The sequence below is a fragment of the Schistocerca serialis genome, chromosome 2 (genome assembly GCF_023864345.2).
Source record: "Schistocerca serialis cubense isolate TAMUIC-IGC-003099 chromosome 2, iqSchSeri2.2, whole genome shotgun sequence".
NCBI lineage: Eukaryota > Metazoa > Arthropoda > Insecta > Orthoptera > Acrididae > Schistocerca > Schistocerca serialis.
In genome coordinates this window covers 957,711,322-957,737,419 of record NC_064639.1, presented here as the reverse complement: position 1 = coordinate 957,737,419, position 26,098 = coordinate 957,711,322, and the positions used below count along the sequence as shown (strand labels likewise).

General features: G+C 45.2%; 1 protein-coding gene across 1 annotated transcript in view; it reads right to left on the bottom strand.

The window, feature by feature from the left end:
• The window catches only part of LOC126458340 (NAD(P) transhydrogenase, mitochondrial-like), a 248,212-nt gene that overhangs the window by 147,009 nt on the left and 75,105 nt on the right, over positions 1-26,098 (bottom strand). The gene's annotated exons all lie outside the window — the stretch shown is intronic.

Here is a 26,098-nt window from a genome sequence, read left to right as displayed (position 1 = left end):
CAGTTTTCGTGCATTGTCATGAGCTTTCTGTTGCGATTATTCAGTCTAACAATTGTCATCTCAAGTTCCATGTTGGATCGTTCATGTCCATGTTTTATCTAGTGTTCGGAAAGTGGAGAATGACTATTTTCATATTTTCAACTTCTTACTTTTTTTATATCTAGTTTGAAATTCGTACCTGTCATCCCCAGATATACTGATTTACATTCTTGTCACTGACTGGTACATATTCCTGCTTCTCGGTATTTATCTAGTGTCCTCTTTGTAAATGTGATGAAGTGTGTTTCTTGTTCTGTAAGCAATGCGAAATCCCTGTTGCTTTAATATATTTGGTACCTTGTGTGTTGCTTTGTTTCTGTGTGTTCAAGTGTACTATTTTTTTCTGTTAGTCAAGTCATGAGTGACACTGTTTCGCATTTCCTTGTGTGCTGTACTATCTGTGGGGTGCTTTGGTGTTTGTCTTCTCAGCTTGTTTTCATTTTTCTTTAGTTGTGTTTTAATTCTTTGGTTGAGTTTTTTTAGCGATGAGTTATATTGTTTGTAATTTTTTTCATAGCATTTTTTGCTGGTGGGATGTTATTTACTTTGTGTAACATGTGTCGTCGGGCTGCAAAACACACACACACACACACACACACACACACACACACACACACGCACACAAGACAAAAGATAAATACACAATGACGTTAGCAACACTACACACCGAAAACACACATATGTTGAACACAAAATGTAAACTGCAAATGATGTATGCGATGTGTTGAATCAAATGTGCCGGCCGCGGTGGTCTCGCGGTTCTAGGCGCGCAGTCCGGAACCGTGCGACTGCTACGGTCGCAGGTTCGAATCCTGCCTCGGGCATGGATGTGTGTGATGTCCTTAGGTTAGTTAGGTTTAAGTAGTTCTAAGTTCTAGGGGACTGATGACCACAGCTGTTAAGTCCCATAGTGCTCAGAGCCATTTTTTTTAATCAAATGTGAGTGAAAGAACGCCGGAAATCGGGCAACTGGAGCATCTTCAGGAGCACACACATAGGCTAACAGCGCTGGAAATCGTAAGCAACAAAAAATAATGTGTGTGAAATCTTATGGGAGTTAACTGCTAAGGTCATCAGTCCCTAAGCTTACACACTATTTAACCTAAATTATCCTAAGGACAAACACACACACCCATGCCCGAGGGAGGACTCGAACCTCCGCCGGGACCAGTCGCACAGTCCACTGCAGTGCCTAAGACCGCTCGGCTAATCCCGCGCGGCGTAAGTAACACAGAACGATAATTTCACATCACGAAATTTGTGCTACAAAAGTTGATTCTATCCTAAAAAACATGATAAAAAGTTGAAAAATGTATCAAAGTATTTACCACATAATACATTTATTATATATATAAAAAAACATGTATTACAGGCCACTGAAGATGCTTCACAAATAAAAGAAGCGAAACACATACGGCAATAAACGAACTGCCTTCGATTAGTTGCACAGACGAACATACCTCCACGAATTTTGAAGCACCTAAAGAACGATGGAAAACAAAAAATTACGAAAATGATATTGTTCGATTTTTTTAATGGGTTGGAAGTCAGTTCCTGTAGTTCTTGAGAGATACGATGCATCATGTTGTCGTGGCTAGAGAACAATCAATTTTTTCTTTTTTTTGTTAACAAATGTAAGGGTCACGTCAATGTGAAGACAGTTTTACTCGTATAAGCCACTGCGTTCTTCCGTCATACCTCAGTGGAAAAATTTAAGTTAGTCATATCTCTTCAAGAGTAACCTCGCAGACAACATCAGTTACCTGCACGTTATCATCATATTTCCGTTATCTGTTAACACACATCCATTGCAAAAATGTTGCACAAATGTGAAGTGAGTTCTTATCTCTGAACAGGTAGATTATAGAAGAATTTAAAGTATTACATTTTACTGAGTGATGAGTATAATCTCGTTTGATTAGATGATTAAAGAGTTCGCGTCTGGCGCCTTTTATCTCTTAAAAATACTTAGATCAATAATCTTTGTGGACGTGACGAAGTATGATAAAGAAGTCTCAGTTGTTACTAAGTAAGCGGACTCATTGTGCAGTGTTAATGAACTGGAAAACTGTGGGTAATAAGGGAAAAAAGGACTATCGAGAAAGCAGTATTGTGATGTGTCCTGGAATAACGAGTAAATGATTTTTATCACTATCGCGGTCGATGAAGCAAGAGAAGTGTACAAAGAAGAAACCTAACGTTTCGTTCATCTTGCACTCAGTATCTGAACACGTTCAGGGTACTCCTCAAAAAACTGTTTGTGTTGTGTTTAATATGATCTGGCCTGGGGAGTAGCTGTTAAACCGCTGTGTACACGTTAGCAAAAGTTTTTCAGATTTCGTACTTGAATTTAGCACTCCGTATTTAATCAGCTTAGCAGCTCATGCATCCAGGCTGGTGATAAACATTCAGAAGAATGGAAAAGAAAACTGAGAGTCTGTTAGATGGTCACTTTGGCCTTAGGAACGGTAAAGGGACCAGAGAGGCCGTTTTGACGTTACACTTTATAATAGAAACAAGACTGAAGATAAATGAAGACATACACGATATGTCCACCTAGAAAAAGCGTTCGACAAGAAAATCGTTCCATATACTCTAAATTCTGATAAAAATTGGAATATGCTAATGGGAAAGACGGATAATATACAATATGTACGTGTACAAGAAGGAAGATTGTAAGTCCAAGAAAGGAATTCTCGAATTAAAAAGGGTGTAATAGAGGGATGTAGTCTTTTGCCCCTACTGTTCAATCTCAATATCGAAGAAGCAATGACGGAAATAAAAGAATGCCGATGATACAGGGCGGTTTGAAAAGTTCTAGGAACGGAATAGAAAAAAGTTCTTACATCACTGAAACTTTTTTTTATTTTTCAATGTAGTCTCCTTGTTGATTAATGCACTTGGTCCAACGATGTTCCAGTGCCTTAATCTCATCTCGAAAATGAGTTGCGAACTCCGGCTATCAATTCTTCGTTTGAAGTGAATTTTAGTTCACCAAGAAAAATTTTCAGTTTTAGGAAGAGATGGAAGTCTGACGGAGCCGTATCAGGTGAATATGGCGGGTGTGGCAACAATTCATACCTTAGTTCGTGTAATTTTGCCATGGCGACGGCACATCTGTGCTGGTGCGCACTGTCTTGATGGAAGATGACTTTCTTCCATGCTAAACCTGGCCTTTTTTCACATATCTTTTGTTGCAATTTATCCACGAGGTTAGCATAGTGTTGTCCAGTGATTGTTTGCCCAGTGAGGAGATAATCTACAAACAGAATCCCCTTCGCATCCCAGAACACTGACGCCATGACCTTTCCCGCAGAAGGAATTGTCTTTCCTTTCTTTGGTGGCGGAGAATCAGCATGTTACGACCGCTTTTGCTGTTGTTTTGTCTCTGGGGTATAGCAGTGCACCCAAGTTTCATCTGTGGTCACAAACCGGCGCAAAAAAGGTTGTTCATTTCTCCTAAAACGGGCCAAACATTGTCCGATAAGTCCATTGTATGTGTTTTGATCCAGCGTCAAGAGTCACGGTACCCATCTTGCACACAATTTTTTAATTTCTAATTCTTCAGTTGAAATGTTATATACCCTTTCAGATGACATCTGGCAAGCGTGAGAAATTTCAGGCACTTTCAATCGACGATCCTCCAATGACCATTTTATGCACTTCTGCAGTGATTTCTCGAGTAGTGACACATCTTGGCCGACCACTGCGTGGGTCATCATCTAAGCTCTCCCGACCAAATTTAAATTCATTTGTCCACTTGGCAACAGTTGAATATGAAGGAGCAGAGCCCCCCCCCCCCCCCCCCCCGTGTATTCTGGAAATCGGCATGAATGTCCTTTGGTTTCAAACCTTTCTTTACGAAGTGCTTAATAACTGCTCGAGTCTCGATTTCTTCCATCTTAGCAAATCACTACGCGGGAACAACAACAGAGCGTCACCGCTACAGCTCTCTTCCAAGAGTACTGACGTGGTTCGTGTTTACAGGCAACAGTCCAATGAATATCACGTGAACAACTCGTTGCGCTAGCACTGACCTCTCGTGGTGATTCCAAGAACTTTTCAAACCTCCCTCGTAAGATTGGCTGATAACATTGCTATCCTCAGTGGAAGTGAAGAAGAATTACAGGACCTATTGAAAGGAATAAACAATCTAATGAGTACAGAATATGGACTGAGCCGGAAAAAGACAAAAGTAATGAGAAGTAGCAGAAATGAGAATAGTGAATAACTTACCAAAATTTGCGATCACCAATTAGACGAAGTTAACGAATTTAGCTACCTCGCAAGCAATACAACCTATGAGGGACAGTCTGGAACCGCGCGACCGCTACGGTCGCAGGTTCGAATCCTGCGTCGGGCATGGATGTGTGTGATGTCCTTAGGTTAGTTAGGTTTAACTAGTTCTAAGTTCTAGGAGACTGATGACCTCACAAGTTAAGTCCCATAGTGCTCAGAGCCATTTTGAACCATGAGGGACAAAGCAATGAGGACATAAAAAGCACACAACCACAGGCGAAGATGGTATTCCTGGCCAAGAGAAGTCTACTTATCTCAAACCTTAATTTGAGGAAGAAATTTCTGATAACGTAATTTTGAAGCGCAACAATGTATGATGGTGCCCGCCCGGTTGGCCGTGCGGTCTAACGCACGGCTTTCCGGCCGGGAAGGAGCGCCTGGTCCCCGGCACTAATCCGCCCGGCGGATTTGTGTCGAGGTCCGGCGAACCGGCCAGTCTGTGGATGGTTTTTAGGCGGTTTTCCATCTGCCTCGGCGAATGCGGGCTGGTTCCCCTTATTCCGCCTCAGTTACACTATGTCGGCGATTGCTGCGCAAACAAGTTCTCCACGTACGCGTACACCACCATTACGTTACCACGCAAACATAGATGTTACACTCGTCTGGTGTGAGACGGTCCCTGGTGGGGGGGGGGGGGGGGGGGCGAACCGCACAATAATCCTGGGTTCGGTGTGGGGGGGGGGGGGGGGGGGCGAACCGCACAATAATCCTGGGTTCGGTGTGGGGCGGCGGAGGGGCGAAGTGGACTGCCGTAAGTTGTCGTGGGGTTGTGGACCACTGTGGCGGCGGCGGGGACAGAGCTCCCCCGTCGTTTCTAGGTCCCCGGTTAACATACAATGCAATACAATGTATGATGGTGAATCGTGGACAACGGGAAAACTGAAAGAGAAGAGACCCGAAAGGTTTGAGATGTGGTGTTATAGAAGAAGTTGAAAATTAGGTGGACTGACAAGATGAGGAATGAGGAAGTTCTCCACAGAGTCGGCGAAGAACGGAACATGTTGGAAACACCGACAAGAAGAAGAGACAGGATGACACGACATCTGTAAAGACATCAGGGAAATAACCTCCGTGCTACTAGATAGTACTGTATAGGGTAAAAACTGTAGGGGAGGACAGTGGCTGGAGTACATCCAACAAATACAGGTAATTGAGGATGCTAAAGTGCAAAGATTAGAATTTGAATATCAGACGGCGAAGGCAAGTATTAGTGAACGTGAAGAACACGATGTAAACGATGTGTTGATAGAGAGCAACAGACTCTTTGCTAATTACGTAAAAAGAAAAGTGTCGTCATTGAGTGATTATTGAGTGGATTTGGGATGACTTGGACGGAATTTGTATTTGGTCTTATGAATAGGAGACTGCTTTAAACGTGGGTAAATTTAATTTAATGCGAATTGGAATGAAGCATTTTTATAATATACGAATACAATATTAATCCTTTGTTGCTTCACTCTGTCACGTCAATTAAAGAATAAAAAGCACATCTCTTTTGTTGCTGGTCTGACGAACGGGCAGTTACGGTTTATTGGTAGAGTTGTGAGAAAGCGTAGCTCATCTATAAAGGATGACCGGGAACAAAATGCTTGTCGGATTGAAGAAAGACCATCGAAGCAGTTCAGAGGCGTGTTGCTAAACTTGTTACCAGCAAATTCAGTCAGTAAGCAAGCTCCTTGAGCTTGCAAGCTGGCCACACGATACTCAGATGTCTGTAATTTTTTTTTATATTTGTGGCACGTGAAGTTTGGAAAACAAATATGAATCATCCAAAGCAGTTCGCTGAAAGTCTAAAAAAATTCTGGAAAAAATCGACTTTGATGTCTGAGTTTATTCGAACCGTTGGGAAAGAAAGCAGTTATTGAGATCTAGGACGAGCTGGGCACAACACCATATCGATATGGTGGGTGAGACGATCATTTTATTGCCGCAGAAGTTTTCAACTGATTCCTTTGATTATGCGGCATCCAACTATAACAAGGGTGGGAAGATGAAAAATGGTCCCCAGTTTCGAAGTTGTACGGGAAAAGCGAACTGTTTGCTGTGTTGCTTTTGTTCGAGGCTTTATCAAGACCATTTTCATAACAAAACGCGTTTTCTGTACTTTTCCTTGAAAAGACCTTGTAGGATTGTTAGATTAGTGGAAAAAGCACATTTTACCAAAGGAAAAATTCTACCTAGTTGGTTGGAATTTCGATACAATGCAAACAAGGGACTTTATAGGCGTCAGGCAACAGATCTGTAGGTAAGAGTTGGAATGCCCTGTTGGTTCTAATTTTTTTTCTGTCACTGTTATTTTAACCTGTGGTAATATCTCGAATATGTGAAAAAAATCATTGTTATTTTGAACAGCCTAGTTATTTCTCCACGGTAAAATTGGAATCTATTCTTTGTTGATAACGTACTTCATTGTATCCTGTGGATACTATTAGACGTACTGGAACGAAGTAACCGCAGACAGACATTTTGCGAAACTCAGCTCGCTCTGTTCATTCATGAGATATAGAGCGGCGTAGACAAAGGCTTTCGGGCTCATGTCGTGTTGCTTGATTTCCAGATGGCATACGATACCATTTCGCTTAGTGAACAAAAAGACTGAGCATGACGAGTATCAGGCGAGATTTGTGATGTGATACAAGATTCCCTTGCAGATAGTACTCAACACGGCGTTCTTAACGGAACAAAATCGACAAGTGTAAAGACAATTCAGGGAGTGCGCCACGGAAGTATTTTCCCAGTAGCTCCGCGTTCTGGCAATGATGGGTTAACGGGACCGACCGCTGTACCATCTTCTGCCAATGTCGTCATGTGGCTGCGGTACGGAGGGGCATGGGATCACCGTACCGCACTCCTGGTGTCTATAGAGAAGATCGAACGAAGAGAAGCGTGTTTCGTCACGGATGCTCAACAAACTCCAGTCGAGGGTGTATTTGTGTCGTGTGGATGACTTTGATTAGTGCTTGTACAGTGTTACGGTTTGTGAAGTTGTGGACGAAGCGAAGGGAGAGGGTGAAACCCGGTGCTGGCACGTAGACTACGGGTCACCAACAGGCTGTACGTGGCCCTCCTTCATGATACACTGCGGAAAGATTTGAAATTTAAGCTTTACACCCCGCCACCTGTCTTCCCCTTACCGGTCAAATACTGGCAGTGAAAATTTTCCACCACGGGGTTGGAACTGGCGTCGCTCCGTGTCGAGCACTATCGCATAAGCGTGGCACCACAGGGTGAGCGCCTTCGCATAAGCGTGCGTTAGCGACCTCTACTCCTGTTGCAAATAAGTCAGAGACACTATGGACGGATCCCAACGAATTGCTTTATGACGGCTTAATACGGTGTAGCACATCAGCCGGCCGGTGTGGCCCAGTGGTTCTAGCTGCTTCAATCAGGAACCGCTTGATAGCTACGGTCGCAGGTTCGAATCCTGCCTCGGGCATGGATGTGTGTGATGTCCTTAGGTTGGTTAGGTTTAAGTAGTTCTAAGTTCTAGGGGACTGATGACCTCAGATGTTAAGTCCCATAGTGCTCAGAGCCATTTGAACCATTTTTTGTAGCACATCAGCTCTAACGAAAACAGTTCTGTCACAGTGTGAACACTGCTGTACGTTCGTTTGGTTCCAGTAAGAATCTACAATTACCGCAGCATTTCTCTTGCTAAAAGCGAACGCTTCACTTCAGTCTGTGTGGTTTTTTTTTTTTTTAGTTTTTTGCCATCGTACTCTAAAACAGCGGCCATGTCCACTGATTTCCCTCTTCACGTACTACGGCTCCTTGCAATGCAGTCAGCTAGCTATACACCGCAATTACAAGTACAGTGAATGGGATAGTGTCACTTATTGCAGTACAGTGAATGGGATAGTGTCACTAATTGCTCAATTCATTTGCATCAAAATTGAATAAAAGGCAAGGCAGAGTAAGCTTATAGCTTTTATTTCTCAATTTCTTCTTTACAAGATCGATGGGAGGCGGTAAACAGTTCCGGCATTCGCCTTACAACCAAGGAAAACCTCCCGAAAACCCTGGTCGGAACTGAGGGGCAGCTGCCCGTAGACAGCTCGTCGCAGTGCAGGGGGCCACGACGCTGAGCAGATACGTAGAGTTGATGAAGTGCCGCATAGGGTCGCTGAGGTGTCTCGTAGTCGATGAGGTGTCTCGTAGAGCGGTCGATGCATCACCGACCGGTGGCGTAGTGTCGCGCTGCCCCTGAAATTCAGTCCAGCAGCAGGAGAGAGCAACACGGGGTGACGGAACTGCGAGTTTTCACCTGAGTGTAGCCAAGTCTTACTCCAAAGGTTGGTCGACGAATTCGTGTCTGTGACTCTTCACATCCGCGGCTCACACGTCTGGACGATTAAGCGTTGGCGACTTATACGCCTCTGTGGCTCAATACATCTGCCTGGGACTACTCTTCTAACTCCTACATGTCTGGAGCGGTACATCCTGGGACATTAAAAGTTCTGCCTACAGGGCTGTGACATTTAGAACCACATACCTAAACCTTCTACCGGTCTGCTCTACACATCTGCGATTCAAGTCATCGGGGACGTTACGCTTCATGTCACAGAATCTTCGCTATGAGTCTGCGGTCTGCGAGTCTGTACGATGCATCAACGAGTCTTAACCGTCCGCGATTCTCCACCCCAAGCCCACGAATCTACCCCACGCAGCCTACGCTACAAGTTCACGGGACAACACTTTCTGTCCACTCGCCAACGGTCAGCCCCGATAGTCTGAAGCATACTGTGCAGGCGTGCCATTACCCGCGCAGTTTTGTTCTCCTGACCGAAGCATCACGTAAGCTCGTGAACACAAAGAGTACAGCCTCGTGGACGTTTATCGCAGGCCCGTGGATGCGCAGCGTAGACTCTCGGACGCGTAGTGTAGAGTCGCGCGTGCGTAGACTGCTGAATGCGTAGTACAGACTCACAGACCGCGAACTGCTGGCAAAAGATTCTCAGACGCCCAGCGTACAGCCCTCGACGACTTGATTCACAGACAACCAGAGTACAGAAACGTATGAGTTCTAGATACGCGGTCATAAATACCTCAAAGTCACAGCCCTGTAGCACAAATAGTAGAGTTCCAGACGCACTGCCCCACAGATGTAGAAGTCGCAGAAGAGCAGGCCCAGACAGATGTGTTGAACCACAGACGCGCTAAGTCGCCAAAGTGCCGTCGTGTGAGACGCAGATGTGAAGAGCCGCAGACGCGAATGCGCCGACGAACCTGTGGAATCACAGACTTGGAGCTATTCTCTCGTGAAAACTCGCAGCTGCCATCACCCCGTGTCGCCCTCTCCTGCTGCTGGACTGGACTGAATTTCAGGGGCAGCGCCTCTCCTTATATAACCACTGTGGCTCTGTTGATCGGCCGTTTCCGCGGAAACTGAGTGCGATATTGTTACTTCGCCGCTCTGGTTCTAATACTACAATAATCGGTAATACGCATCACGTGTACCCTTCATGTAACGCCTACAGACAGAGTGATCCAAAGCATTGCGATGACATAGCTTTCAACTGTTCTGGTGCATTTAATTACTGATAGCAATTTGCAACCTCTAAGCAGTCGCAGAAGCGTATTCTCCGTTCTTGACCCTCATTATGATTTTGCGACATTCTCTAAAATTTCCACGTCGCGATTCTAAAATCCTTATCGTTTGGATGTTTTCGACTGAAACGAAATACATCACTCGTTCGTAATCTTTGCGAAATACCATATCGTTATTAAGAATGTTCGCACCTGCTTCCATTTCATTACATCCTGAAAATGGATACTACTTTTTTACGTACTTAGTTCTAAGTTGCATGGCGAACACACAGCCAATACAAAAACCGATTTTTGTCCAATCTTTCGAAACGTTTGCAGAAATTTCCGTGTGTGAGATTATGGTCGTGTAATGAATCAGAACACGAACTCCAACGCTTTACCACTGAAACAAATTCGTGTAGATAATATACAGGCTATATGAAGAAGTACAATGAGAATATAGCAATGCCAGAGATGCAACAAATCACTGGACAGACTACCTCAGCCAGAGAATGGGAAAATTTGTTGTTTTTCGTAACATCTGACGAAGTCAGGTCGTGCTTTTTTACGACTCTATGTGAATACCGTAGTATCTGTGACGGTCGTCAAACATTGTCAACTCTTTCCTGTAGCGTCTTATGAAAGTGGTCGAATGGCTGTTAAATAACTAATGTCGAAAAGGTGTTAGATGTCCACAACCCTTCGATGAAAATGGACGTCGTAACTGTGATCGTTGCGTGAAGCGGAAGATGCAGAAATCTGAAGCAGAACTAACAGACATTACAATTATCGGGGCAGGAAAAGCGATTTGGACTAACGAACATGGAATCTGTTGCATCACGTTATTGGCCGCGCCAGATCACCACGTCTTCCATGAGGATACCTGTTAGATAAACGTATCATGGTGCACTTGTCGGTGATTATCGTGTTACGCTGTGGGGAAACACTGAAATGGTTAACAACTGCTCCCGTGGTACTTTCAGAACGCAAAATGGTAAGATAATAAATGGTGGTGTTTCTACGGAGCGTTCCATTTTCCAGCAACTGCAGTCAGTATTTTGGTCCAGCACACAGAAACAATGTTCTGAAGTGTAAGGATGTTTCGTAAGTTGAGAGACAAGCGTTACTGTAATTAACGGCTTACAAAGGATGGTGAATTACAGTTTTCGCTTCATACATGGTCTAAATCATACTTTGTTCTTATTTTGCCGTTTAACAATGTTCTGAAATGTAGGGATGTTTCCTAAAGTTGCGAGACAAGCATTACTGTAATTAACGACTTACAAAGGATGGTGAATTACAGTTTTCGCCTCATACATGGTCTAAATCATACTTTGTTCTTACTTTGCCGTTGATGCATGTCAACAAATGTGACAAAATACTTGTAGATGTTAGCATCTGTTAGGAAAGGTACCTATTCAGATGTCATGAAGGGTAATTTATCTTTGAGTTCCAAATTTTGGAAAACAGAAAATCGCTGCTCCCTTCTACCTGGCTTCAAATGTCTCTCTCATTAAAGGTAATTCTTTATCTACATGACCAAAACCACAAGCTACACCATAGTTCGGATTCCAGCTGCACTGAGTAAGTCGATCTCAAGTGAACGGAAGGCAAGAACATACGACTCCCAAATGGACCACGAATAGTAAAGCATTGCAATGTTCAAAACAGCCTTCTGATCTACGGCTCTTTTATTTCTATGTCTATTACGACGAGAAAATCACCGAAGTTTTCGAGCTCTCTCATCAGTAATCGCCTGACATAAGCGCCATAACATATTGTATATTGTACTTTCCTTACAAACAAATTGTCAGAAACACTTGAGAAAACCAAGAGCTCCAACGACAGTAGAACATTAATTTTTATTTAGTTCTTCTACTATTACTGGCATGTTACGGCAATAACGTAAAAGCTGTGAATCATATTGTAACCTGCACCAAAATAACGTAACGATTGGAACTGTGGTCCATGTGGAGGCAGGTGTACTGTTTTAAACAACACGTTCTCTACGAATGAACTGTTTTTCGCAGCAGACTGGCTCCATACAAACAGGACCGCTTCAAGTCCTGGAGGTAGAACGAGATGCTCGAAACAGTTAACTTACATGCGCAGGATACGTAAGCTCTGGGGTGGGTGCGTCCGAACGTTGTGTGTATGCGTAATTGCGCAGAACGGTGCGTAATCGGCAAAGGAGCACATTTGAATCGAATGTGTGGTCATCGAGAAAACAGTTTGCCTGGCTTCTACCAGGGGCGAATATTCATAGTTAGTACTACCAACATATATCACGTGTAAGGGCCACGAAGACAAAATAGATAAATCAGGGTTCCTCCGGAAGCATGCAGGCAGTTGTTTTTTCGTTTCCCCATTTGCGAGAGGAACTGGAAGTGGGAGAACTTTTTGTGATACAGGGTATACTTTGCCATGCTTGCGGAGGATGTATGGAAGTGTGGAAGTAGACTTCAGATTTACCTTTAATGCAGACATTCCAATCTGGTCACAAACCTATTTCCTCTCCTGAAACACTGAGGGAACTTTCCTTTGTAGTATCATTTGTGGAAGTTCCAGTTACGTCTGCCTATTACTGTTGCCGTCCTGTTTCCATTAGTGTGTTTTTAGGGTGAACGCCAAAGCACACACACACACACACACACACACACACACACACACACACACACACACACACACACAGCGTTCCGGCATACAGTTGTGAAAGTGGGATAAACGCACCTGGTTGGGCTATAAATAACACCATAAGGAAATGACCAGAGAAGCGTTAAATTACACGTAGCACGTGACTGTCAGCGATAAATGACTTAAGATGATGCAGTTAATGGCAAGTAATAGACTGTCACCACCACAAGCTGCAAGAGCACCTGTATGTCAAGTCACACATTAACAGGCTTTAAATGTGTTTCTGAGAAATTATCTGCCTCTTTGTTCCTGTCCGAGTTTCTAATTCAATTGGAAGTATTTCGAAAATGGGTGACGAAAAACAGAAAACAGGTTTTCCGAAGGAAGAGTTCTTACTACAACATTACTTACTACCATATTACTTAATTTGTACACGAACTACCAGCCACATACCAGGGTTTGCATCTGTTTTATTTATGCCGACGATCTGGAATCTCCACCCAGCATAAGACATCTGAAGGCTCGAGAGAGAACTTTCATCTGCTCTCCCCGACATGGGAGAGTATAACGAAGCCAACAGTCTGACGCTAAATCCTAATAAAACAATAGCCAGAGCTGTCCCCTTCGTAACAAACATGCCAACTACTTGTTAAAATTCTCATGGTCGGGAAATCCTCTTTCTCACAGCTCTTCCCCTAAATACCTAGGGTTAACTCTTGGTAAGAGTCTGACATTCTACAAGCAATATAAGAGTGTCAGGTTGAAAGTAACAGCACGAGACAATATCCTAAGAAAACTCAGAGACTCAAGTTGGGGAGCAAGACCACATATGCTTCGCACGTCGGCTCTAGCCTTGTGCTGTTCGACAGAACAAATCCTTCCCCTGTGCGATACCAACCCTGACATTGCTCTTCACGAGACTTGTCGCCAGGTGACAAGATGCTTGACGTCATCTTAAATCGAGAAGATCCAAGAAATGGCCGGAATAGCACGACTCGACATCAGACGAACAGTAACAGCTAATCCGAAAGGAGCAAATGTATCTCTGAAGACAGACACTCATTTCACGGGCATGTACCTGTTGCTGAATTCCTTTGCAACAGGGAAGCACCGCCACCCCATTGAAGTCAAAGGCACAAGAGAGGCTTTCAACGCTCGCACGACAGAGCTAAACATGATGGATACCACCAAAAGAAAAACTGCCTGCGTGGTGAACACGGAGATCACTTAATCGTCTTTGCGTGGGAACTGGCCGAACTAAAACTGCTGTGTTGAAATGGGTTCTCTGCATTAAATAATGTGCGTCCTGTGCGTGTGTCGCTGAACAGATCACGAGCCATTTTCTTCACTGCCTCGTTTACGCCACCTTGTCAGGCATCGTGATCTGGCAACAGCACGCCCAGCAGCAATATGCCTTACTGAGGTGCTAAACGTCATTTATATGGTTGTCACCGACACGCTAACTAGAAAACGGTAACATTAATGATGAAGCGTTCCGGCAGTTACACAACATCATCTGGTGACTATTTTCAGTTTCATCTAAACAATACTACTCTCGAGAATACATCATCACTAGACAGATTTAATGCAGAAAAACTGAGTGCTGAAGTTACACATATAAATGGCCGGCCGTTGGAACGACATGCAATCTAGAAAAGAAGTTACATGTTTTGAGTTATGAGGAATCAAAAATTGGCTCTGAGCACTATGGGACTTAACATCTATGGTCATCAGTCCCCTAGAACTTAGAACTACTTAAACCTAACTAACCTAAGGACATCACACAACACCCAGCCATCACGAGGCAAAGAAAATCCCTGACCCCGCCGGGAATCGAACCCGGGCGTGGGAAGCGAGAACGCTACCGCACGACCACGAGATGCGGGCTATGAGGAATCCATGGGAATTCTAGGCAGCTTCTGTTTCAAGTTGTCACGTTGGAATGCTGGTCCTACCGCTGCAGCAGGAAGTTACAGGTGCCCTTTACAAGTTTCAAGTGTAGCACCTGCCGTTTGGCTCATGTGCTAATAACAACAGCTTAGATCCACGAACAATACGAGACTGGAATAGAAGGGAGAACCGATAGAGGTACTCAAAGTACCCTCCGCCACACATCGTCAGGTGGTTTGCGGAGTATGGATGTAACACGCTGGCAGTGGCCCAATTTATAATGTAAGAGTGTTCCCGACAATATTATGTGTAGTCATGTGCATAAATTACACTGAGGCTTATTGACAGTAGAGGACAGGAGTGTCATGTCTTCCTTGCGTATGGATTGCTACATTGGAAGAAAAACCGGCGTAATACTACACTTGTGCGCAAAACTTAAGACCGAAAGTGACTTTCGCATTATGTGTCACGGTCAAGTAATATAGCTCGATAAAAACGGTACAGCATGTAACGGATTTATGACGTTTCCCGGGACATTACAAATGGTTCTTAATAGGGTGTGTGATCGTCAAGGACGACAATGCATGCTCTCCAACGTGCTCCCATGGCTGGCCGGCTGATTTGGTGCAGGGGTCCAAACAGTGAGGTCGTCGTGTAAGTAGGCTGTTAAGGTCTTTATGTGGGTGACGCCACGTAGCGCTCTGTATGAAAATCACTGGCTGTGCTGTGTGCAGTCTGTAGCTGGTTGGCATTGTTTGAATATTCGCTTGTGTAGTCTTGGGCAGTTGGATGTGAACAGCTCGTAGGGTTGGGCAGTTGGAGGCGAGCCGCCAGCAGTGGTGGATGTGGAGAGAGAGATGCCAGAGTTTTGAGAAGTTACTATGAGCGGACGATCTGGACGTGTGTCCGTCAGAAAAACGAAATTTATAAAACTGGATGTCACGAACTGATGTGTGTATATATATATGATAACTTTTGAACACTATTAAGGTAAATACATTGTTTGTTGTCTATCAAAATCTTTCATTTGCTAACTATGCCTATCAGTAGTTAGTGCCTTCAGTAGTTAGAATCTTTTATTTAGCTGGCAGTACTGGAGCTCGCTGTATCGCAGTCATTAAAGGTAAAGGTTATTGTTAGTCAGGGCCATTCTTTTGTAGGGATTATTGAAAGTCAGATTGCGTTGCGCTAAAATATTGTGTGTCAGTTTAGTGATGATCAGAATAAGTAAAGAGAAAACTGTCTGAGTACGTTGAGTTTTGCTCAGCTGTTTGTTTTTCCAACACTGTCATTCTTTACATACAAAGGGGAAGTTTCAATCGGTCCCATCGTATTAGGGAAGGTTGGGGAAGTAAGTAGGCCGTGCCCTTTCAAAAGGACCATCCCAGCATTTGTCCGAAGCGATTTAGGGAAATCACGGAAAACCTAAATCAGAATGGCCAGACGCGGGTTTGAACCGTCGTCCTCCCGAATGCGAGTCCAGTGTCCGAGTCCACTGCGCCACCTCGCTCGGACGTCCTCCCATGCTGGTCAGAAGGATGATAACCTGTTCTTATGGTAGGTCGTTCCATTCCCCCACCAGCGAAGTTGATAACTGATGGATAGACGTAGGTGCATATACACATGCCGCAGTGCGTCTCCCTAACGCGTCCCACACGTGCTCGATGGGATTTAAGTCTGGGGAACTAGCAGACCAGTCCATTCGTAGAACATCCTCTCGTTTCAAGAACTCTTCCACCTGCGCAGTTCGGTGCGGTCGCGCATTTTCGTGTATAAAAATGAAGTCAGGGCCCAATGCACCCCTGAAAGGATGCACATGGGGACGCATTACAGTCTCACAATAGCGTTTGCCTGTAACTGTGCTGTGTTCAAAGATTTGGTGGTCAGTGCACCCATGTAACATTTTGGCTCCCCATACCGTAGCACATGGACTACAAAAACATTCATGTTCCACAGCGATCCTGGGTGCATGTGCACTCCCATCTCTCACCATATGAGCATACGTCCAGAACCAGTGCGCTGAGAGAATCTGCTCTCCTCCGGGAAGAACACACGTCCACACTCCCGTCAGTCCAGTCCCTATGCTCTTGGCACGATGGCAAATCTTTGAACACAGTACACGTAACGATCAACATTATTGTGACTACTCTGTACTTTCCAGGGGTGCATTCGGCACTGACTTCATTCTTGTGCATGACAATGAGCGACGGCACCGCACTGCGTCAGTTGAAGAGCCCTGGCAAGAGAGGACATTTAGCGAATGGACTGGCCTTGTCCGTTCCCCTATCGAGTACGTGTGGAATGTGTTGAGGAGACGCATTGCACCACTTCTACATTCATCTACGACCATCCATCAGTTGTCATCCGCGCTGGAGGAGGAATGTAACCCCCTACCATAAGAACTCGTTACCAACCTTGTCGCCACCGTGGGACACTGTCGCACTGCCGCCCGTGGTGAAGAGACGCCCTATTAAGAACCATCTCCCGCCATTTGTAACATCCAAGCGACCATCATAAATAGCGGCTACTTCTGTGTAATTATTGTCTTCGAATGCATGTGTCATTTCTGTTCTTCTCATCGCGTATTTCTTTCAGTTACATTATGTACCAGGCCTTCCCTAGAAGTTCTTCCTATGTATGTCCGAAGTTTCATGAAGCTTATGTTACCTGGCAGTGACACGTCATGTGAAAGTTACTTTCGTACGTAAGTTTTGCACTCCGGGTTATGTTCAAACAGATACCACCCAATACTCTACATAATAGCGTCCATTGTTAACAATTACCGTCCCATGGAAATCTTTTTTGTTTATCCTATTGTTTGTTATCTGTTATGATAACCAAGCGGGGTAAAACTTTTGAAATGTCAGTCAACCGGGAAGCAAATGTTGTCACCGTGAAATGGATGTGTGATGGCGCAATGTCGTTAAATATGCATTTGGGAGAACAGCGGTTCATATCCCCCGCCTGGACTTTCTGATTTAGTTTTTCTGTGGTTCCGCTGAACCGCTTAAGGAAAATGTCGGGTTGGTTCCTTTGAAAATGAGAATGCTGTTTTCCTTCGCTACCCTTCACCGGCCTGTCTCAACTGATGTAGCACATGAACAGGACACAGTGAACAGGGTAGAATGTTCCAGATTTCTGGGTGCACGTATTGACGAAAACTTCAACTGGAAAAACATATTACTTGCGCAAACATTTTTTTAAATTTTATTTACGGCCTTAGGACATCATCCACTAAGTCAACCTTTGAAATACTACATGATACGCTACAAATTAAATGACAGATCTAATCACATACAGGAGTGAACAGAAGTATTGTAACGACAAAAATACAACACATTATCATCCCTGACACGGTGTAGCAAAACCGTTGGGCCCGCGTGGTTAAGGGTGCCATGTCACGGATTGCGCGGCACCTCCCGTCGGAGGTTCGAGTCCTCCCTCGGGCATGGGTGTGTGTGGTGTTCTTAGCCAAGTTAGTTTAAGTAGTAAGTCTAGGGACAGATGACCTCAGCAGTTTGGTCCATTAGGAATTCACACACATTTGAACAAAACCGTTGACACTCGAAGTAGCTCCCAATCGTCTCAGAATGGATAAATACAGGTCCTATATGGTTTTCAAGGGAATCGTGTACCATTCTTCCTGCAGATTAGTGAAAAGAAAACTACAAGTACTACATAATACTGAGATCCGGTGACTGTGGTGCCCACGGCAGATACGACAATTCATCGTCGTGCTCACAAAACCGACCTTGGACGATACGGGCTGTATGAATGGGGACCCTGTAGTCTTGAAATACGGAATCGCCACTGGGGAAAAAACACTGTACTACTAGTTGGACTTTAGCAATCACAATCGTCACATAATCCTTGGCAGTAACGCGATCTTGTAGCGTACGAAGGAACCCATGAAGTAAGACGACTTGGCTGCCCAAATCATCACCGAACAAATGGTTCAAATGGCTCTAAGCACTATGGCACTTAACATCTGAGGTCATCAGTCCCATATAACTTAGAACTACTTAAAGCTAACTAACATAAGAACATCACGCACATCCATGCCCGAGGCAGGATTCGAACCTGCTACCGTAGCAGCAGCGCGGTTCCGAACTCAAGCGCCTATAACAGCTCGGTCACAGCGGCCGGCATCACCGAACACCTCCCACGTTCCGCTCTTGGGATGCAAACTCCGCCAGAAGTTGGAAACAATGTAGAACAAGTCTCATCCGTCCAGATGACTTTCTTCCATTGCTACATGGCCTAGGTTTCACTGCAGTGTCGAGTTCGACCTGCAATTTCATGCTTCTGGAGCTCCATCCGTGTTCTTTCCGCGTTGACGGGGTTCGCGACTGCGACATTCAGTTCTGCAGTAACTTCTGCAGTTGACGTCGTCTTATTTTTCATCACAATCGTCTTCAATGACCGCGCGTCACGAACACTCGATACACATTTTCACTCTTATTGAAACACAGCGAATGATGTTTTTTTTTCGCTTCCCTGTATAAATCTGCAATACGGTGTCTCTTTAACAACCTAACACGTCGGCGCCCTCATAGATGCGCTCGTTCTAGGAGCACCAACAGTTTGCCCGCGTTCGAAGTCACTCAGGTGCGACACAGTGCACCCACAACTACACGGAACAGTGTTCTGACCACGACCGATTCTTACAACGTATTGAGGACACTGCACAGGTGTCGTTCGCGATCAAATACAACAGCCCAACCTGCAGGCTTGGCTAACATCTGCATTAATGGTCAAGCATGCGTTTCTCTCGGTGTTTCCAAATTTTTGTTCAACCACTGTACACACCCATGATTCATATAGAATATTTACAGTATTTGTGTTCAGCCTTAGAAAGTTATATATACACTCCTGGAAATGGAAAAAAGAACACATTGACACCGGTGTGTCAGACCCACCATACTTGCTCCGGACACTGCGAGAGGGCTGTACAAGCAATGATCACACGCACGGCACAGCGGACACACCAGGAACCGCGGTGTTGGCCGTCGAATGGCGCTAGCTGCGCAGCATTTGTGCACTGCCGCCGTCAGTGTCAGCCAGTTTGCCGTGGCATACGGAGCTCCATCGCAGTCTTTAACACTGGTAGCATGCCGCGACAGCGTGGACGTGAACCGTATGTGCAGTTGACGGACTTTGAGCGAGGGCGTATAGTGGGCATGCGGGAGGCCGGGTGGACGTACCGCCGAATTGCTCAACACGTGGGGCGTGAGGTCTCCACAGTACATCGATGTTGTCGCCAGTGGTCGGCGGAAGGTGCACGTGCCCGTCGACCTGGGACCGGACCGCAGCGACGCACGGATGCACGCCAAGACCGTAGGATCCTACGCAGTGCCGTAGGGGACCGCACCGCCACTTCCCAGAAAATTAGGGACACTGTTGCTCCTGGGGTATCGGCGAGGACCATTCGCAACCGTCTCCATGAAGCTGGGCTACGGTCCCGCACACCGTTAGGCCGTCTTCCGCTCACGCCCCAACATCGTGCAGCCCGCCTCCAGTGGTGTCGCGACAGGCGTGAATGGAGGGACGAATGGAGACGTGTCGTCTTCAGCGATGAGAGTCGCTTCTGCCTTGGTGCCAATGATGGTCGTATGCGTGTTTGGCGCCGTGCAGGTGAGCGCCACAATCAGGACTGCATACGACCGAGGCACACAGGGCCAACACCCGGCATCATGGTGTGGGGAGCGATCTCCTACACTGGCCGTACACCACTGGTGATCTTCGAGGGGACACTGAATAGTGCACGGTACATCCAAACCGTCATCGAACCCATCGTTCTACCATTCCTAGACCGGCAAGGGAACTTGCTGTTCCAACAGGACAATGCACGTCCGCATGTATCCCGTGCCACCCAACGTGCTCTAGAAGGTGTAAGTCAACTACCCTGGCCAGCAAGATCTCCGGATCTGTCCCCCATTGAGCATGTTTGGGACTGGATGAAGCGTCGTCTCACGCGGTCTGCACGTCCAGCACGAACGCTGGTCCAACTGAGGCGCCAGGTGGAAATGGCATGGCAAGCCGTTCCACAGGACTACATCCAGCATCTCTACGATCGTCTCCATGGGAGAATAGCAGCCTGCATTGCTGCGTAAGGTGGATATACACTGTACTAGTGCCGACATTGTGCATGCTCTGTTGCCTGTGTCTATGTGCCTGTGGTTCTGTCAGTGTGATCATGTGATGTATCTGACCCCAGGAATGTGTCAATAAAGTTTCCCCTTCCTGGGACAATGAATTCACGGTGTTCTTATTTCAATTTCCAGGAGTGTATGTCTCCAGTAACATCACGCATCGTGAGTAGCGCTTAACAATAAAATGTGGAGCGGAGATATTCATTTCTTGGTTACGTCTGACGAATGCGCTCGGAGGAAAGCCAGCGAGTGGTCATTCGGCTATTTGTAGCAGTTCATCCAATCGGCCGATAGAGAGTTTAATTCTGTCAAGTGGCCACTTCCAGGCTGCGGAACGTGGGTTGCCTGTACTGCTCCACCTTGATTGTAATACAGCGATCATTCTAAAAGTAAAAGGCAACTTAATCCGACGAGGCGCACAATTTTCCCACCACCCCCACTGCCGTGTCATAGAGCTTCCTAATCGCTTGCACCCGTATGATGCTAAAAACAGTCGTTTATCGTTTAGTTGTACGGTTTTAAAATATGGAACAAAATGAATGGTCTAGCGAAGTGGGAGGTTTGCAGTACAAAAATGAGGAAAAAGTCCACCTTATCAAAATTTGGAGAGATAACTGAACTTTATGGAAACGTGATGAATGAAACTTCAGTTCGAAAATGATGCATTAAGTTTAAGGGTGGACGAACGAATATTCATACTGAAGCACGATCAGGCCGACCTTCAGTTACAGCTGACGAATCAACGGTTCACTACTGATCGGCAGAAATTGTGGTTTCTTCAGATTCCACGGTCAGTTGGTTACCTAATTGTTAGTGGGCTATAGAGAAGTGTGTGCGAGGTGCGTTCCTCGACTTTTGTCAGATGAACCAAGAAACAACGTACTGGAGCTGCACTGACTTCCCTCTCTCGATGCGACAAGGATGGCGAAGAGGTTTTGAACCACACTGTTACTGGTAACAAGACCTAATATTTACATAAAAATCCAGAAACATCGCATCAGTCAATCGAACGATATCTTCATGATCCCCAACAAAATAAAAAACAAGGCAAACAAACTCTGATCACCAAAAAGGTTATGGACACAGTGTTTTTGGATCGAAAGGGAGTCCTGCGCATCGATTTTGTGCCCAGTTGAGAGACCGTAAATGCAGCGGCCTCCTGACAGACCCTTCACCGGCTGCACAGCACGGAGTAAAATAGACGACGTCGACTGTTGCCCTGCGGCAGTGACCCTTCTTCGCGGTAATGCATGCTCACAGTCTTCTACTTTGAGGAAAGATTTGCTTCGGCATGCACTTTGCACTGAGGTGACTAATGTCTTCGGAAAGCGACATACACAAATACAGATCGCAGTAATATCGCGTACACAAGGTATAAGAGGGTAGTGCATTGGCTGAACTCTCATTTGTACTCAGGTGATTCATGCGAAACGGTTTTCCACGTGATTATGGCCGCACGACGGGAAATTAACAAACTTTGAACGTGGAATGGTAGTTGGGCCTAGACGCAGTGGACACTCCATTTCGGAAATAGTTCGGGAATTCAATATTCCGAAATCTACAGTGTCACGATTGTGCCGAGAATACCAAATTTCAGGCATTACCGCCCACTAAGGACAACGCAGTGGCCGATGGCCGTCACATAACGACCAACAGCAGTCGCATTTGCGTAGAGTTGTCAGTGTTAACAGACAAGCAACACTGCGATAAATAACCGCAGAAATAAATGTGGGACGTGTGACGAACGTATCCACTGGGACGTGCGGCGAAATTTGGCGTTAATGGGCTACGGCAGCAGACGACCGACGCGGGTGCCCTTGCTTAACAGCGCAACGTCGCCTGCAGCGCCTATCCTGGGCTCTCGACCATATCGGTTGGACTCTGACGACTGCAAAACCGTGGCCTGGCTAGATAAGTCCCGATTTCAGTTGGTAAGAGCTGATGGTAGGGTTCGAGAGTGGCGCATACCCCACAAAGCCATGGATCCCAGCCGTCAATAAGGCAATGTGCAAGCTGGTGTTGGCTCTATAAAATGGTGTAGGCTCAGTTTATATGGAACGGACTGAGTCCTCTAGTCCGGCTGAACGGCTCAATGACTGGAAATGGTTAAGTTCGGCTACTTAGAGACCATTTGCAGCCATTCATTTTCCCAAATAACTATGGATTTTAATGGATGACAATGCGCCATCGAGTGAATGATCTGGCCACCCAGATAGCTCGACATGAATACCATCTGACATTTATGGGACAGTTGAGAGGTCAGTTCATGCACAAAATCCTACACCGGCAACTCTTTCGCGATAATGGACAGCTATACAGGCCGCATGGTTCCATAATTCTGCAAGGGACACCCAACGACTTGTTGAGTCAATGGCACGTCGAGTTGCTACACTATGCCGGGTAAGAGGAGGTCCGACACGATGTTGACTTGTCACCTCACTGCATGGCTCGGACTTAGCTCCGAGCGGTTTCCATCTTTTTTCCCAAATCGAAGCAACTTTTGGACTGAAAAAACTATGAAAATGGCAACGAGCTGAAAAATGACGTTAGTGAGAGCTTCAACAATTTTGCGGCAGCTGAGTCTGAAGAAGATCTCAGAAAACTTGTGGAGCGCTACAACAGAGCTTCAGATTTTAACAGTGAGTACGAAGAAAATTGTCTACGAATTCAAAAAATTTTGTAAAGTAAGTTTCATTATCTTCAGCAAAAATGTCTGAAAAAAAACAAACACTTGCGGAACAACGGCTTTACTGAAATGTATTCCGATCGAGACACAGAACATCAAACATTTTAAATAATTTTTAATTAATTTTGTCGCTGTTCTAGAGAACATTTCAATTTGTTTGTACATAATATTAGCCGTGCTTTTTTTATGGTTTTTTTGTATATTATGCACAGCGGTGTACACAGTTGTATAATGTGTGTATGCAACTTGCAACTTGTACAACTGTATTTAATGCTAGTTGTGTGCATTATGTAGCCTAAAGCCATTTAAAACCAAAAATACAATGATATGGTTTAGGTTGCCCTTTGGTGGTACGACGCCTTTTGTAGGTAGAAGTTTGCACTCATATGTGTTGCAGTATAAAAAGAAAATCGCTTCTTTCAGAATCTCGTTATGAAACATCTAAAGCGTGAATTATCGTCATTTACAGGAATTTATCTTTCACCGGGAGCACGGCACAGAAATCCCGTGCTTTAAGATCTGATCACATTTCCTATACCATAGAATACGGATAGGCTGCTCGCGTTTATGATATATAGCGCAATTAATCTCCCGTTTAAAAAAGGAAGTTACCAAGTTCATCTCAGTCGTTTTAGGCCACGAGTCGCAAGTCTAAAAAATTATATGTTTATACTTTGATTAAACTAACTTTGTGACTGACATTTCAGCGACTCAACTGGTAGGGGCCAGCGAATCTTTTTTCCTCGGGAACCACCTGATCATGGTGTTGCCCGTATTGTCACGTGTGGTTCACTGCACGCCTGAAACACTCCCCCCCCCCATCCCCAGCCCCCCTCTCTCTCTCTCTCTTTCTCTCTCTCTCTCTCTCTCTCTCTCTCTCTCTCTCTCTCTCCCCCTTATCCTACTGCAATCTCAAAAGTTATTTTATTCGAGCTATAGTAGAAGCATATCGCGCCTACGACTTAGAAACCTCTAGTCTAACAGGTAGTTGTGTTAACACGACCAGCATGTGTAATTACGTAAGGTCTGTTCCTGCTTGTAGACACTACCTGTTATCAGCGCGCTAAGGCTACAGATAAGGCTTGCACAACAGGTTCACAGTCCCAACGTCCTTGCCCCAAGCGAACTCATTATTAACGAAACCCAAACGCGTGGCAAGAATACTCAGTTCGGCCAGGAATGTGGAAAACATGAAAACCATTGCTTCTTTGGGCTGTCACATTTTGCCTACCCCCACCCTCTACATTATTCTGGCATGGCATCCACTGACTTCTTCCTCTTACCTCGCATGATGATTCCACTGCGTGGCAAACATTTCCAGAACGAAAAGGCGGTGATTTTCAGGTTGCAACGTTTCCTGAACAGCCAAAATGCAGACTTCTACAGCCAGGTCTCCGTCAAGTCATCGATCGTTGAGGAAAAACGTGTGGCATTCAAGGGTGGCTAGAACTTCAGGAATCATTAAGTTTCTCGGCCCAGATCAGTTTCTTCGAAGTGATGAATATAAGCGATGAGCCGTTACAGTAATTGCGGGTTTATACCAGAATTCGGGGCAATTTTCACCTGGTTATCTTGATTCAGAAATTCTATGGATCCTTTAAATCGCTGTAGACGAACGCAAGGAAGAAACTACTGCAGACAATACAGGGTGATTCAAAAAGAATACCACAACTTTATGAATTTAAAACTCTGCAACGACAAAAGGCAGAGCTAAGCACTATCTGTCGGCGAATTAAGGGAGCTATAAAGTTTCATTTAGTTGTACATTTGTTCGTTTGAGGCGCTGTTGACTAGGCGTCAGCGTCGGTTGATGCTAAGATGGCGACCGCTCAACAGAAAGCTTTTTGTGTTATTGAGTACGGCAGAAGTGAATCGACGACAGTTGTTCAGCGTGCATTTCGAACGAAGTATGGTGTTAAACCTCCTGATAGGTGGTGTATTAAACGTTGGTATAAACAGTTTACAGAGAATGGGTGTTTGTGCAAAGGGAAAAGTTCTGGACGGCCGAGAACGAGTGATGAAAATGTAGCACGCATCCAGCAAGCATTTGTTCGCAGCCCAGGAAAATCGACTCGCAGAGCTAGCAGAGAGCTGCAAATTCCACAATCAACTGTATGGAGAGTCCTACGAAAAAGGTTAGTTATGAAACCTTATCGTCTGAAATTGGTTCAAGCACTGTCTGCAGCTGATAAGATTAAAAGAATCGATTTCTGTGATTTTATCCTTGCTCAAATGGAAACAGATGAATCTTTCGTTTCAAAGATTGTGTTTAGTGATGAAGCAACTTTCCACACTAACGGGAAAGTCAACCGTCACAATGTCTGTATATGGGGCACTGAGAATCCGCGGGAAACAACTCAGTATGAACGTGACTCGCCTAAGGTGAACGTTTTCTGTGCCATTTCAGTTTTGGTCCCTTTTTCTTCGAAGGTGCTACTGTAACTGGACTACAGTATCTGGAGATGTTAGAGAATTGGCTGTTCCCTCAGCTCGAACAAGAAGCACAACAATTCATATTTCAGCAGGATGGAGCGCCACCACATTGGCACTTATCTGTCCGTAACTACCTGAACGTCAACTACCCGAGGCGATCGATCGGCCGCCAGGCAGCCCGTGACAGAGCACTTCATCACTGGCCTCCAAGAAGCCCTGATCTTACCCCCTGCGATTTTTTCTTATGGGGGTATGTTAAGGATATGGTGTTTCGGCCACCTCTCGCAGCCACCATTGATGATTTGAAACGAGAAATAACAGCAGCTATCCAAACTGTTACGCCTGATATGCTACAGAGAGTGTGGAACGAGTTGGTGTATCGGGTTGATATTGCTCGTGTGTCTGGAGGGGGCCATATTGAACATCTCTTAACTTGTTT